Consider the following 13368-nt stretch of genomic DNA (forward strand, 5'->3'; position numbering starts at 1 on the left):
TGGGAATAAATGAATACTTTTCAAGAGAACAATTTGCAATATGTATAAGAACTTAGATATCATCAGACCTTTACCAAAGTACTGAATATCTAAAAATATGTGTTAAAGGACTTGTAAGACTCTATTAGTAAAGATTTTAGTCAGATTTTACTTATAAAATCCAAACTCAAATGCCACATGTTGTAGAAAGTTTTAGAAACAAGGAAAATAGTGGTAATAAATTATCACAAATTGGATAGAAAAAAGATGATAGCTATCATCACTGTCTTATAAGTACTTCATTTTTCCTTCTGTATTTCAGTATTCTTTAATTTTTTATATTTGATGTATTATTTTCATAAAGAGAAAGAATTGAAGTGTCCTGAAATCATGAAATGAAGTGAAAGTCTTTCAGTCATGTCCAACTCTTTGCAACTTCATGGACTATACAGTCCATGGAATTCTCTAGGCCAGAATACTGGAGTGGGTAGCCTTTCCCTTCTCCATGGGATCTTCCCAATTCAGGAATCAAACTGGGGTCTCCTGCATTGCAGGTGGATTCTTTACCAACTGAGCTATCAGGGAAGCCCTCTAGTTAATATTTAGTTTTAACATATAGAGTAAAAGGACATTTGTTATAACATGTATATTAAGATACAGGGGTGAAATCATATTTTTTTTCCTTTATTTTTTATTAGTTGGAGGCTAATTACTTTACAGTATTGTAGTGGTTTTTGCCATACATTGACTTGAATCAGCCATGGATTTACATGTGTTCCCCATCCTGAACCGCCCCCCACCACCACCTCCTTCCCCATCTCATCCCTCTGGGTCTTCCCAGTGCACCAGCCCTGAGCACTTGTCTCATGCATCCAACCTGGGCTGGCGATCTGTTTCACACTTGATAATGTACATGTTTCAATGCTATTCTCTCAGATCATCCCACCCTTGCCTTTTCCCATAAAGTCCAAAATTCTGTTCTATACATCTGTGTCTCTTTTTCTGTCTTGCATATAGGGTTATCATTACCATCTTTCTAAATTCCATATATATGTGTTAGTATACTGTATTGGTGTTTTTCTTTCTGGCTTACTTCACTCTGTATAATGGGCTCCAGGTTCATCCATCTCATTAGAACTGATTCAAATGAATTCTTTTTAATGGCTGAGTAATATTCCATGGTGTATATGTACCACAGCTTCCTCATCCATTCGTCTGCTGATGGGCATCTAGGTTGCTTCCATGTCCTGGCTATTATAAACAGTGCTGCGATGAACATTGGGGTGCACGTGTCTCTTTCAGATCTGGTTTCCTTGGTGTGTATGCCCAGGAGTGGGATTGCTGGGTCATATGGAAGTTCTATTTCCAGTTGTTTTTTTTTTAAAGAAATCTCCACACTGTTTTCCATAGTGGCTGTACTAGTTTGCATTCCCACCAACAGTGTAAGAGGGTTCCCTTTTCTCCACACCCTCTCCAGCATTTATTGCTTGTATACTTTTGGATAGCAGCCATTCTGACTGGCGTGTAATGGTACCTCACTGTGGTTTTGATTTACATTTCTCTGATAATGAGTGATGTTGAGCATCTTTTCATGTGTTTGTTAGCCATCTGTATGTATTCTTTGGAGAAATGTCTGTTTAGTTCTTTGGCCCATTTTTTGATTGGATCATTTATTTTTCTGAAATTGAGCTGCAGGAGTTGCTTGTATATTTTTGAGATTAATCCTTTGTCTGTTACTTCATTTGCTATTATTTTCTCCCATTCTGAAGGCTGTCTTTTCACCTTGCTTATAGTTTCCTTTGTTGTGCAAAAGCTTTTAAGTTTAATTAGGTCTCATTTGTTTATTTTTGCTTTTATTTCCAATATTCTGGGAGGTGGGTCATAGAGGATCTTGCTGTGATTTAAGTCGGAGAGTGTTTTGCCTAGGTTCTCCTCTAGGAGTTTTATAGTTTCTGGTCTTACATTTAGATCTTTAATCCATTTTGAGTTTTGTGTGTGTGTGTGTGTGTGGTGTTAGAAAGTGTTCTAGTTTCATTCATTTACAGGTGGTCGACCAGTTTTCCCAGCACCACTTGTTAAAGAGGTTGTCTTTTTTCCATTGTATATCCTTGCCTCCTTTGTCGAAGATAAGATGTCCATAGGTTTGTGGATTTATCTCTGGGCTTTCTATTCTGTTCCATTGATCTATATTTCTGTCTTTGTGCCAGTACCATACTGTCTTGATGACTGTGGCTTTGTAGTAGAGCTTGAAGTCAGGCAGGTTGATTCCTCCATTTCCATTCTTCTTTCTCAAGATTGCTTTGGCTATTCGAGGTTTTTTGTATTTCCATACATATTTTGAAATTATTTGTTCTAGTTCTATGAAGAATGCCATTGGTAGCTTGACAGGGATTGCATTGAATCTATACCCATTGTTTTGGGTAGTAGAGTCATTTTCACAATATTGATTCTTCCTATCCATGAACATGGTCTATTTCTCCATCTATTTGTGTTCTCTTTATTTCTTTCATCATTGTTTTGTAGTTTTCTATATATAGGTCTTTTGTTTTTTTAGGTAGATATACTCCTAAGTATTTTATTCTTTTTTGTTGCAATAGTGAATGGTATTGTTTCCTTCTCTGTCTGCTTTCTCATTGTTAGTGTATAGGAATGCAAGAGATTTCTGTGTGTTAATTTTATATCCTGCAACTTTACTATATTCATTGATTAGCTCTAGTAATTTCCTGGTAGAGTCTTTAGGGCTTTCTATGTAGAGGATCATGTCATCTGCAAACAGTGAGGGTTTTACTTCTTTGTTTCCTATCTGGATTCCTTTTATTTCTTTTTCTGCTCTATTTGCTGTGGCCAAAACTTTCAAAACTATGTTGAATACTTAGTAGTAGTGAGAGTGGGCATCCTTGTCTTGTTCCTGACTTTAGGGGAAATGCTTTCAATTTTTCACCATTGAGGGTAATGTTTGCTGTGGGTTTGTCATATATAGCTTTTATTATGTTGAGGTATGTTCCTTCTATTCCTGCTTTCTGGAGAGTTTTTATCATAAATGGATGTTGAATTTTGTCAAAGGCTTTTTATGCATCTATTGAGATAATCATATAGTTTTTATCATTCAATTTGTTAATGTGGTGTATTACATTGATTTGTGGATATTGAAGAATCCTTGCATTCCTGGGATAAAGCCCACTTGGTCATGATGTATGATCTTTTTAATATGTTGTTGGATTCTGTTTGCTAGAATTTTGTTAAGGAATTTTGCATCTATGTTCATCAGTGATATTGGCCTGTAGTTTTCTTTATTTGTGGCATCTTTGTCTGGTTTTGGTATTAGGGTGATGGTGGCCTCATAGAATGAGTTTGGAAGTTTACCTTCTTCTGAAATTTTCTGGAAGAGTTTGAGTAAAATAGGTGTTAGCTCTTCTCTAAATTTTTGGTAGAAATCAGCTGTGAAGCCACCTTGGGCTTTTGTTTGCTGAAGATTTCTGATTACAGTTTTGATTTCCGTGCTTGTGATGGGTCTGTTAAGATCTATTTCTTCCTGGTTCAGTTTTGAAAAGTTATACTTTTCTAAGAATTTGTCCATTTCTTCTGAGTTGTCCATTTTATTGGCATAGAGCTGCTGGTAGTAGTCTCTTATGATCCTTTGTATTTCAGTGTTGTCTGTTGTGATCTCTCCATTTTCATTTCTAATTTTGTTGATTTGGTTTTTCTCCCTTTGTTTCTTGATGAGTCTGGCTAATGGTTTGTCGATTTTATTTATCTTTTCAAAAAACCAGCTTTTAACTGTTGATTTTTGCTATGGTCTCTTTTGTTTCTTTTGCATTTATTTATTCCCTAATTTTTAAAATTTCTTTCCTACTACTAACTCTGGGGTTCTTCATTTCTTCCTTCTCTAGTTGCTTTAGGTGTAGAATTAGGTTATTTATTTGACTTTGGGAAAGCATATCTTAAATACCATGGAGCAAAAAAAATCATGCCATATGCTGTTTAAAGCATACACCAAACAGTAGAAGATATACATTACTCTTAGATGTACACAGATCATAACCCATTATAGAACAAATGTTAGATCACAAAACAAGTCTCAATAAACTTAAAAAGATTAAGATTATGCCAGAGATCTTCTGTAAGCACAATGGAATGAAACCAGTAATTGATAATAGCAAGAAAGCAGGAAAATTCACAAATAATAGGAAACTAACACACTCTTAAACCATTGGATTGCAGAGGAAATCAGAAGAATATTTTTAAAATATTTCAAGAAATGAAATGAAAGCACAACTTATTATACTTATGGAATGCAGCATTAAGAACCAGATTTATAGTTATAAATGAAGAACCAGATTTATAGTTTAAAATGTTTACATTAACAATAAAGATCTCCAATAAACAATCTGACTTTACACCTCAAGGAAGTAGACAAAGAAGAAGAAATTAAACCGAAGTTAATAAAAGGAAAGAAACAATATAGGTAGAGCAGAAATAAATACAGAATTAAAAAACCAACAAAGCTAAGTTAGTTAGGTTTTTTTTTTTTTTTTTGAGGAAATAAAATCAACAAAATCTAAGGGAGAAAAGGAAACTCAAATAAAATCAGAAATGGGAAAGGAGATATTAAGCACATTTTTCAGAAATAAAAATGATTATAAGGAGTAATTACTACTAATAATATGCAAATAAATTGGGTAATTTAGAAGTCGATAAATTGCTAGAAACATACAACCTACCAAGACTGAATCAAGAAGAATTAGAAAATCTCAATTGAACAATAATAAATAAGGAGATTAAAGTAGTCATCAGAATCTCCCAAGGACGAAAAGCCCAGGACCAGATGACTTCAAGGCTGAGTTCTACCAAACATTCAGAAAGGAATTAATACTGATTGTTCTTGAATTCTTTCAAAAAATGGAAATAGAGAGTTTAATACCAAACTCATGAGACAAGCATCCCCCTGATACAAAAGCCATACAAAAGTACTACAAGAAAGAAAACTAAGGCCAAATCCATCTTAAATATAGATGCAAAAAAACTCAATAAAATACTTGCAAAATTCAATAACACATTAAGAAACTACAATCCAAAGTGAGTTTAACATATGCAAATCAATCAGTGTGATATACTACATTTTCAGAAAGAAAGATAAAACCTACATGATCATCTCAACAGATGCAGAAAAGGCATTTGACAAAACTTACCATTCATTCTTGATAAACTCTCTCAACAAAATAGATAGAAATGCCTACAAAAGGAAATGTTCTCAAAAAAATAAAGGCAATTTATGAAAAACCCACAGCTAACATCATAATTAATAGGGAAAACAGAAAGCTTTTTCCTTTAAGATATGGTACAAGGCAGGAATCCCACTCCTACCACTTTTATTCACTATAGTACTAGGATGATTAGAAAGAGCAATCAGGCAAGAAATAAATAAAAAGACTCCAAATCAGAAGGGAAGTAAAATTATACCTGTTTATAGATGGCATGATGCTGTGTGTAGACAACCATAAGACACCACTAAAACTGTTAGAACTAATGAATGAATTCAGTAAAGTTGCAGGATGCAAAGTCATTATTAGCTGCATTTCTTTATGTCAACAACAATTCATCCAAAAAGGAAATCAAGAAAACAATTCTATTTATGATAGCATCAATAAAAGAATAAAATACTTAAGGATGAATTTAACCAAGGAAATGAAAGACTAAGATGAAAGACTACTTGGTTTCACATTGATTTCCCAAAATATGTGTACTAATTAGTATTCCCATATTACGTGTACAAGAAAACCCATTATCACCAACATGTGGTATGATCAGGCTTCAAAAATTTTATCACTTGTATGACTATAGAATATTTTTTTGAATGTGTATAACCCTCATTATCAGTGAGTTTCAGCATATTTCTTATGTGTATAAAATGACCTGCTTTTCTATTTTTAATTGCTCATTTATGTCCTTTTCTCACTTTGCAATTGTGTTATTTGTAATATCTTTATTAATTTGAAGTTGTATTCCTTTAAAACACCACTCATATCTCCAACACTGGAGCTTTTGCAACATTTCTTCTGTCTGCTTCAACAGTGAATATGTGAAAAGCTTACTTATGTAAGTAGGGTTTACTTATGTAAGTAAAGACTTACTTATGTGTCGAGGTGCTATTCTTTTGCTATTACTTGCATAGTAAACACATGTGTTGTAAACTCTCCTAGGCACTCCTTAGCATGATTTATAGTTTTGTGTATGGCACATTCTGTTGTATGAAGTTTTTTATTCTAATGTAGTTAAATGAAACTTAGTTCTAATAGTTTGTGTTTTCATATCCTGTTTCAAAAATCTGTCACTGTTTTGTTTTAAAGTCTAATTGTTTATATCCACCCTTAACAGTTAAAGTTTTTCATCTTTTAATTATTTTGTTTATATGTAATACATTTTAATATGTGACAGTGGCTCTATTTTCTCATATAGTCACATCTTGTTGAAGGACAGTTGAAGAATCTATTTTTTCATTTCTGTCATTCCCTTTTCCATATATATCAGGGTTTGTTTCTCAGCTCTTTATTTTGTCCAATTTGTCTGTGTTTTTGTACTTTTATACTCATGCATTCTACAAATATTGACATATATATTTTCCTCTTCCCATGTGTATGTATTGGCTTCTATTAAATCTTGAGTATTTTCACTTGTTATTTTGTTGATGTAGAGCATATTTGTATATAAACTTATCTGCATATACATGTGTAATACTTTACTTCCTGTAATGCTATAATATTATAGATTATCAACCTAATATTCTTAACAAACAACTTAGTTCGTATTTAAAGGTAATGCTCTAATAACTTGAGAGATCTCTAATCTGAGGATATTCTGCCTATATTTACTCTTTTAGATGTAAAATCAAAGAAGTTACAGTATGGCAAAATGAATGATAGTTTTGTTTACAGTACATAGCAAGTGAATACTCTGCGTTTTTTATTTGAAAATCTCCTAAAAGATTTGAGCAGTTTGAATTAACCAGTGATTAAAAGCATAATTATTCCTACTATAAAGGAATACTAAAATTAAGGAAAATGAAATCTCTTAGGAGAGGAGATATGATCAAATGGGAATATTACATTTGTGATGGTAATTCTTCTGAAATCATTATTTGAGAAATGTTTTCACACCCATTACCAAATGGATTGTTGATTATAATATGACTTGCATGGTTTTCAGAGTTGACCAATTGATGATTCATCCACAATATTCAGACAAGGACTACTGTTTTCAGGTTTATTCTTTTCTAATTTAGAGAGAAATCAGGATCAAAGTTTCTGCTCAGTATTTATTTATAAACATAAAGTGTATAAACTTATACCCTATCCACAGGCCAGCCATTTAGTAACAATTTAAAGCACCTATCTGATGCAGGAAGTATGCCAGATTGTGGGTACACAGTGGTAAACCAGCGAGCAGACACTTGCCTCTGACAGTTTAGAGAGAAATGTAGAAAATGAAAGGGGATTATATCACTAAGATGGAGTGTAAGATCATGAATAAGAACCAAACCTCGAGCTCCAGACATGCTGTACTCTAATCTCAACTCTACAACTAATTAACTGTGTGACTTCAGACAATTTATTTAATCTGTGTCTCCATTTTCAGCCAGCAATCAAGAGAAAGTAATCATACTAACCAACTGAGTTGTCATTTTAAGGACTTAACTCATGCAAATTATAGACTACCACACAGTGTATCTCCTATGTAGTATGAGATAACTATTTTAACACTATTTTTCTCATCATTATCATTTATATTGCAGTGACCTGAATATGGCCTTATTTGGAAATGTCTCTGCCAGTACAGTCGAATTAAAACGAGATCATACTGGATTAGGGTGAGTAGGTCCTAAAGCCAGTGGCTAACGGACTTATAAATATTGGAAACAGAGAGGCATAGGGAAGGGGGCATCTGGCAGTGGAGACAAAGATTAAAGTGGGACAGAAGGCAGGCACCAAGAGTTAGGAGAAAGGCTTGGAAAATTCTCCCCACCAGAGCCTGGAGAAGGAGCATAGTCCTGCAGATTTGAGACTTCGAGCGCCTACATGTGAGGCAGTAAAAGATTTGTTTTCAGCCACCCAATGTGTGGTGATTTGTTACAGCTAATACAGGAAACTATTAATAATACAAGTAGCAATTGTTATTATTCAATTTAAAGACAAGGAAACCAAAGACTTGTCCAAGTATTAATAACTTGCTCCAAGTTACACAATTACATAGAAAGTGATGAAACTGCACTCTCGTATTATGCTGTTTGACTTAAGAGCATATATTTTAACCACATTTTTCATATACAGATACATAGTCCTAATACCTCTTTTGTAGTCATCTTTATTGAAAGCCAGTATATGTCAAGTACCACTCTAAGCATTAGAAATCTAAAAGAAAACAAAACTGAAAAGAACAATCAACAGTTTGGTCAAGTAAAGGGAGTCAAAATTATTTATGAAAAAATAGGTATCATTTCATCTATTAATGTTGTTTAAATAAAATAGGTAGAGATATAGGGGGTTCTGACTGAGAAATGATAGGGAAATGTGGAATTTTAAATCAGGTAATTAGGAAAGGTGTCTCTCTTCACATGACATCGGAATAAATTATTTAACAAGGGACAGTGAGCCTGTTCATGTCTCGAGTACAGAGTCCTAGATCAAGAGATAAACCAGGATAAATGTCCTGAGATACATGTATGACTGAGTATTTGGGAAATTGTAAGGAAGCCATTGTGAATGGAGCGGGAAACAATGCATAGTAGGCTGGGGACTCTCCTCGGTACTCCAACATGCCTATCTGGGGAAAAATCCAGGCTTATCTGGTGGCCCAGGGTAGAAAACCCTCCTGCCAATGCCGGAGACGTGAGTTCAATCCCCGGTCCAGGGAGCGCGCACACGCTGCGGAGCCGCTAAGCCCATGCGCCATGTCTGCTGAGGCTGTGCCCGGGAGCCCGGGGCCACACTGTGAGGCCGCGCAGCCCAGGGCGTGCGCTGCACCCCGAGAAATGCCCCCGCGGTGGGGAGCTCACCCTGCCGTAGAGAGCAGCCCCCGCTCGGGCAATGCGACGAAAGCCCACCCCGCAGGACAGACGTGGCGCAGCCAGCAGTAAGACGCAACTAAACGAGCGGGGGTATGTGTATATGCGTACCACTGACTCACTTTGCTGCACAGCAAACTAACACAGCACTGCAAACCAACTATATTCCAATAATTTTTTGTTTAAAAGAACAGGAATAAATAATGAACAGTAAGAGTTGTGGTTAGATTTAACTCCTCTATGTGGTACGTTTTATATATATAAGACATAAATATGTGAGATAAGCGTAAGTTCATGAAAATTAAGATTAATAGTAAGTAAAAAAGATCCACGGGCTGTGTTGATCTGAAAGAAAAGTTTTTTCTTTTACGAGCAATTCTTACATGTCAAGGAAAATGGCAACTCAACATATGTATGAATAATCTTTCTATAAAAATTTCTAGTTAGAGTTTGGATTTATACTCCATGCATACAAAGTTTTATCTAGAATTATCATAAGGAGAAAAAGCTGCTTCTTATAATATGTATTACTTATGTTTTCAAAATCACTTGGTTCATAAATTTCATAAAAGGAGTCAAGGTAAAACTTCAGTGTAGCTTCATTGAGGTCACTATATATGGTGACAATCATAAGGCTGAAGAAATGAATAAATTATAGCATCATCTCTTCCTTTTAATGATTCAACCTATGTTTCTTACTGTAATTCTCTTACTTAGGATTGGACGGCCTATTAGTTTAGTTACTGATCTTGATGGTCTACCTTTGCCTTCATTTTTAGTCAGTATCTTGATACTGGTAGGTTTATCAACTTCTTATAATAGGCTATATCTTTTAAATAGCATTATAATATTTAATGTTCTTTGACATTCAGTTTATCTTTTGAATGTTGAACCTATATATCTTCATTGGGGAATCTGTATATCACTTGTGGGGAACATCAGAAGTAGGGTCTGTGATTATGAAGTATAGAAAAGCCTGTGCTCTGGTGTAAGATCAGAGTTACAACCTTGGCATTCTTCACCCAATCGAGTACTACATAGACATGTTTCTAATTAACACTGTACTATTAATACCTACTATATTGAAGTATTAAGGTGTATTCCATAGGTTATGATTGTACAGTTTTCTATATTTTATCAGCGACCTAGAAGAATAAATGAGTGGGTTGGCTAACCCTTTCAAGGAGAAGATTATAATTCAAATTGACCTTGACAAGTTGGAAGAGTAGTTGGAAATAATGAAAATCCTGAGGTCAGGTATAAAGCAGGAACTACTGTAAGGAGAAACATGATACGTACAAGACAAGGAATGACTAATTAGGCATTATTGTAGCAGAAAAGAACCTAGAGTTCACAGGGGACATGAATCGAACATAATTCAGCTCAACAGAATTATTCTAGAGGCTTGAACACATAATACTGAAGTGTGCTACAAAAAAGCTATTCTGAAAAATTCTGAAGATAAAACTTCATTCACATTTTATGTTCATTAGTTTAAAACTCAGTGGTGTATCAAATTTTGGACAACTGAAATCTGGAGAATTTATATATGGCCCAAAATATAAAAGTAAGATTATATGATTAGAAATTTGGAATTTTTAAAAAGTAACAACATTGTTTGAAATGTTTGATTATAAAGGAGATGTGAGGAGTGAGTTTATAACTGCCTTGAAGTATACAAGTGGAGATTTTAAGAATTGTTGACCAGCTATTCTTAAGCCTCTTTGCAGTCAAAATACTTAATAAAATATCAACAGGGATGATATAAATTGATGGCAGAAAATTAGTCTAAAGAGAGAATATAACCTGATCTGGACTAGAAAAAATATTTTTAATATTTTGCTTCTGATAATCAAAATATGGATTCAAGCTTTTAGGTAATCAAGTCTGAATAGCAAATGTTCCCACCCCATTTCCTTCCTCACCCCAACCCTAGTCACACATGTTTCAGGTTTCATCTATACAGGTAAATATTTTTAACAGTGACAGTTGATATAAGCAAGCAGTGTATTAAAATATTACTGTAACTTTATAAAAAAAAAAAATTCATGAAAATGCTATGTTGAAATTTATGTTCCAAAACCAATATTTATTTTGATGTATGAATTATCTAGTTAATACTTTTCATGTTCACTCTTCCACTACTCAGTTTTGACATGATGGGAGGGCCTAGTTTATGAGGAAACAGAAAATTACCTTCCTGATAAGATTTAAGTGACCCACAAAATGTGCCTAAAAATAGCTACTGTAGAGCATTCTGCTAGTTTGCCCTTATGTTAAAAACTTTCATGATTTTTCAGGCACTTATTGAAAAGATTTCATATTTCAAGTGAGCCAAGAATATTAAACTATCTAAGAGGTCTAACATATTTAGTTTGCTTTGACTTTGACATACATTATTTTCTTCCTGATTAAGTGTGTACTTTCCATTGTTCCCACTAGCTCCAATAGTCGTGTCTGAAGGAGTGGGTTGGTGAAGAGATAATACCTGGTGGGTGGAGGAGGAAAGAGTAAGGTCTGTCTAGAGCAGTAAGTAGTCCCTGGCCTTTTTGACACCAGGAGTGGGTTTCACGGAAGACAATTTTTCCATAGACCAGGTGTGGGGGATGGTTTCAGGCTGACTCAAGCACATTATATTTACTGTGCACTTTATTTCTACTACTGTTACATCAAGTGCACCCCAGAACTTCAGGCATTGTACCCTGGAGGTTGGGGACCCCTGGTCTAGAGAGTACTGGATCCTTCCCATGTTAGGGCACACAGACTGGAAGCACAGTCACATGGGCACCAACAGCAAGACCAAGGGTTGGGCCTTCCCCAGTAGAGCTCTACAGCGTCTTAAAAGGTGAATTGGAGGAGACTCAAGCGGTCATTGATTTCAGTAGTTTGCTAAGCACCAGCCGTGTCTGCAAGTTTGTAATAATTAGGTTACCAATGCAATATTTTATTTTCCTAAAAAATGCTGATAGAACATGAGTTTTATCTAATATTAGCATATTGAATGGTTTGGACAGCTTGTGTTTCTGAGTTTCTCTATGAATTCTAAAGGAAGAAGTGAGTAGAAAGGATTGTGAAAATATGTTCCTGAATATGCTACTTTGTCCTGAAACTATGTTAGTAGAAGCATATAAATCATTGATGCTACTGTAATAAATCATAGCTATACCTGTGTTGAGAACTGAAAGCATCCAGGTCTTCTGTTTCATTCGAAAGCAATTATATTTCCTTGCCTTACAACTGTTGTTAAAAGTAATCAAATAAATAATTAAATTCAAAGAACTTTTGCCTAAGGTATAGAAAACATATTGTATAGTATATGTTGTAATCCTCAGGAATATCAGTCTCATGACAACTGAATAATTCCAAAGCACCATGTACTCAGTTTCTCCTCGGAGATTATTAATCTTCCTCGCACTAAACTTATGGCTCACCTACTCAGTAATTCTTAAAAGACTTCATACATCAAAAAGCATGAATGACAGAGAAATTAAATATTCAGACCGGAGGAATTCAATATTTATATTTATTTATTTATTTATTTATTTCCAACTTTAAGCCCATTAACTTTGCTGCCTTCAAGGAGCTTAATGTATATAGGGATGGCAAGTCCATGAAGGAATAATTATACTGGAGAGCAGTAGTAGATGTTTGTGGTATACACAAGGAGTGGTGTGAAATCAAACCGAATAATCATGGAACACCGCACAGAGGCAATGCTTTATGCAACAGCCAAGCTGCACAAGCCGTGCCACTCATTCCAGCCACGCCTTTGCTCCCACCGTGCCTTGTGCTTTGCCGTCATCGCCCAAATGACTGCACTTTTTCCACTAAAATGGATTTCAATTGAGACTGAGAGATATTTAAGCTACTGTTCTTATAAGCAATTCATATGTGAGTCTGTACCCCAGTGGAAATGTTTGTGTTAGTGATATGTGAGAGCCATTTACATCCTTATTACCTTATCCTTCTATCCTTATTACCCTCCTCTGGATAAGAAATTGTGAAGTGTGAAGTGAGACAATCCACCCCCACACCTTCCTCTCTAGTTTTATTTCAATGGGATGACCTCTTTAGGTTTCTATCTTTTGTTCTGGTAATTACCTTCATAATTCTAAACATTTTGGTATTTTTTCTTTTCTTGATTCATCTGCTCAAAAAAGATGAGATTTTTTTTTAACTCACATTAACCCCTGTGATATAAATCACCTATTTCTAAATTTAAAACAGTATCTAAGGTCATTGTATAGTATTTTTGAAAGGGAACTCACTTCCAAATTCACAAGAATTACTTTATTATTCCTCACTGCTTACTGAACTATGTAGAAATACAT

At 34.7% G+C, this 13368-nt stretch overlaps 1 long non-coding RNA gene across 1 annotated transcript in view; it reads left to right on the plus strand.

Annotated features, from left to right (window-relative positions):
* LOC110134835 (uncharacterized) overlaps positions 1–13368 on the plus strand; it is a 167532-nt gene that overhangs the window by 67751 nt on the left and 86413 nt on the right. Inside the window, exon 3 of the long non-coding RNA XR_011492971.1 lies at positions 7769–7843. This is a non-coding gene — a long non-coding RNA (uncharacterized lncRNA). The remainder of the gene's footprint in view (positions 1–7768; positions 7844–13368) is intronic.

This window comes from Odocoileus virginianus, chromosome 19 (genome assembly GCF_023699985.2).
Source record: "Odocoileus virginianus isolate 20LAN1187 ecotype Illinois chromosome 19, Ovbor_1.2, whole genome shotgun sequence".
In the NCBI taxonomy this organism is placed as follows: Eukaryota; Metazoa; Chordata; class Mammalia; order Artiodactyla; family Cervidae; genus Odocoileus; species Odocoileus virginianus.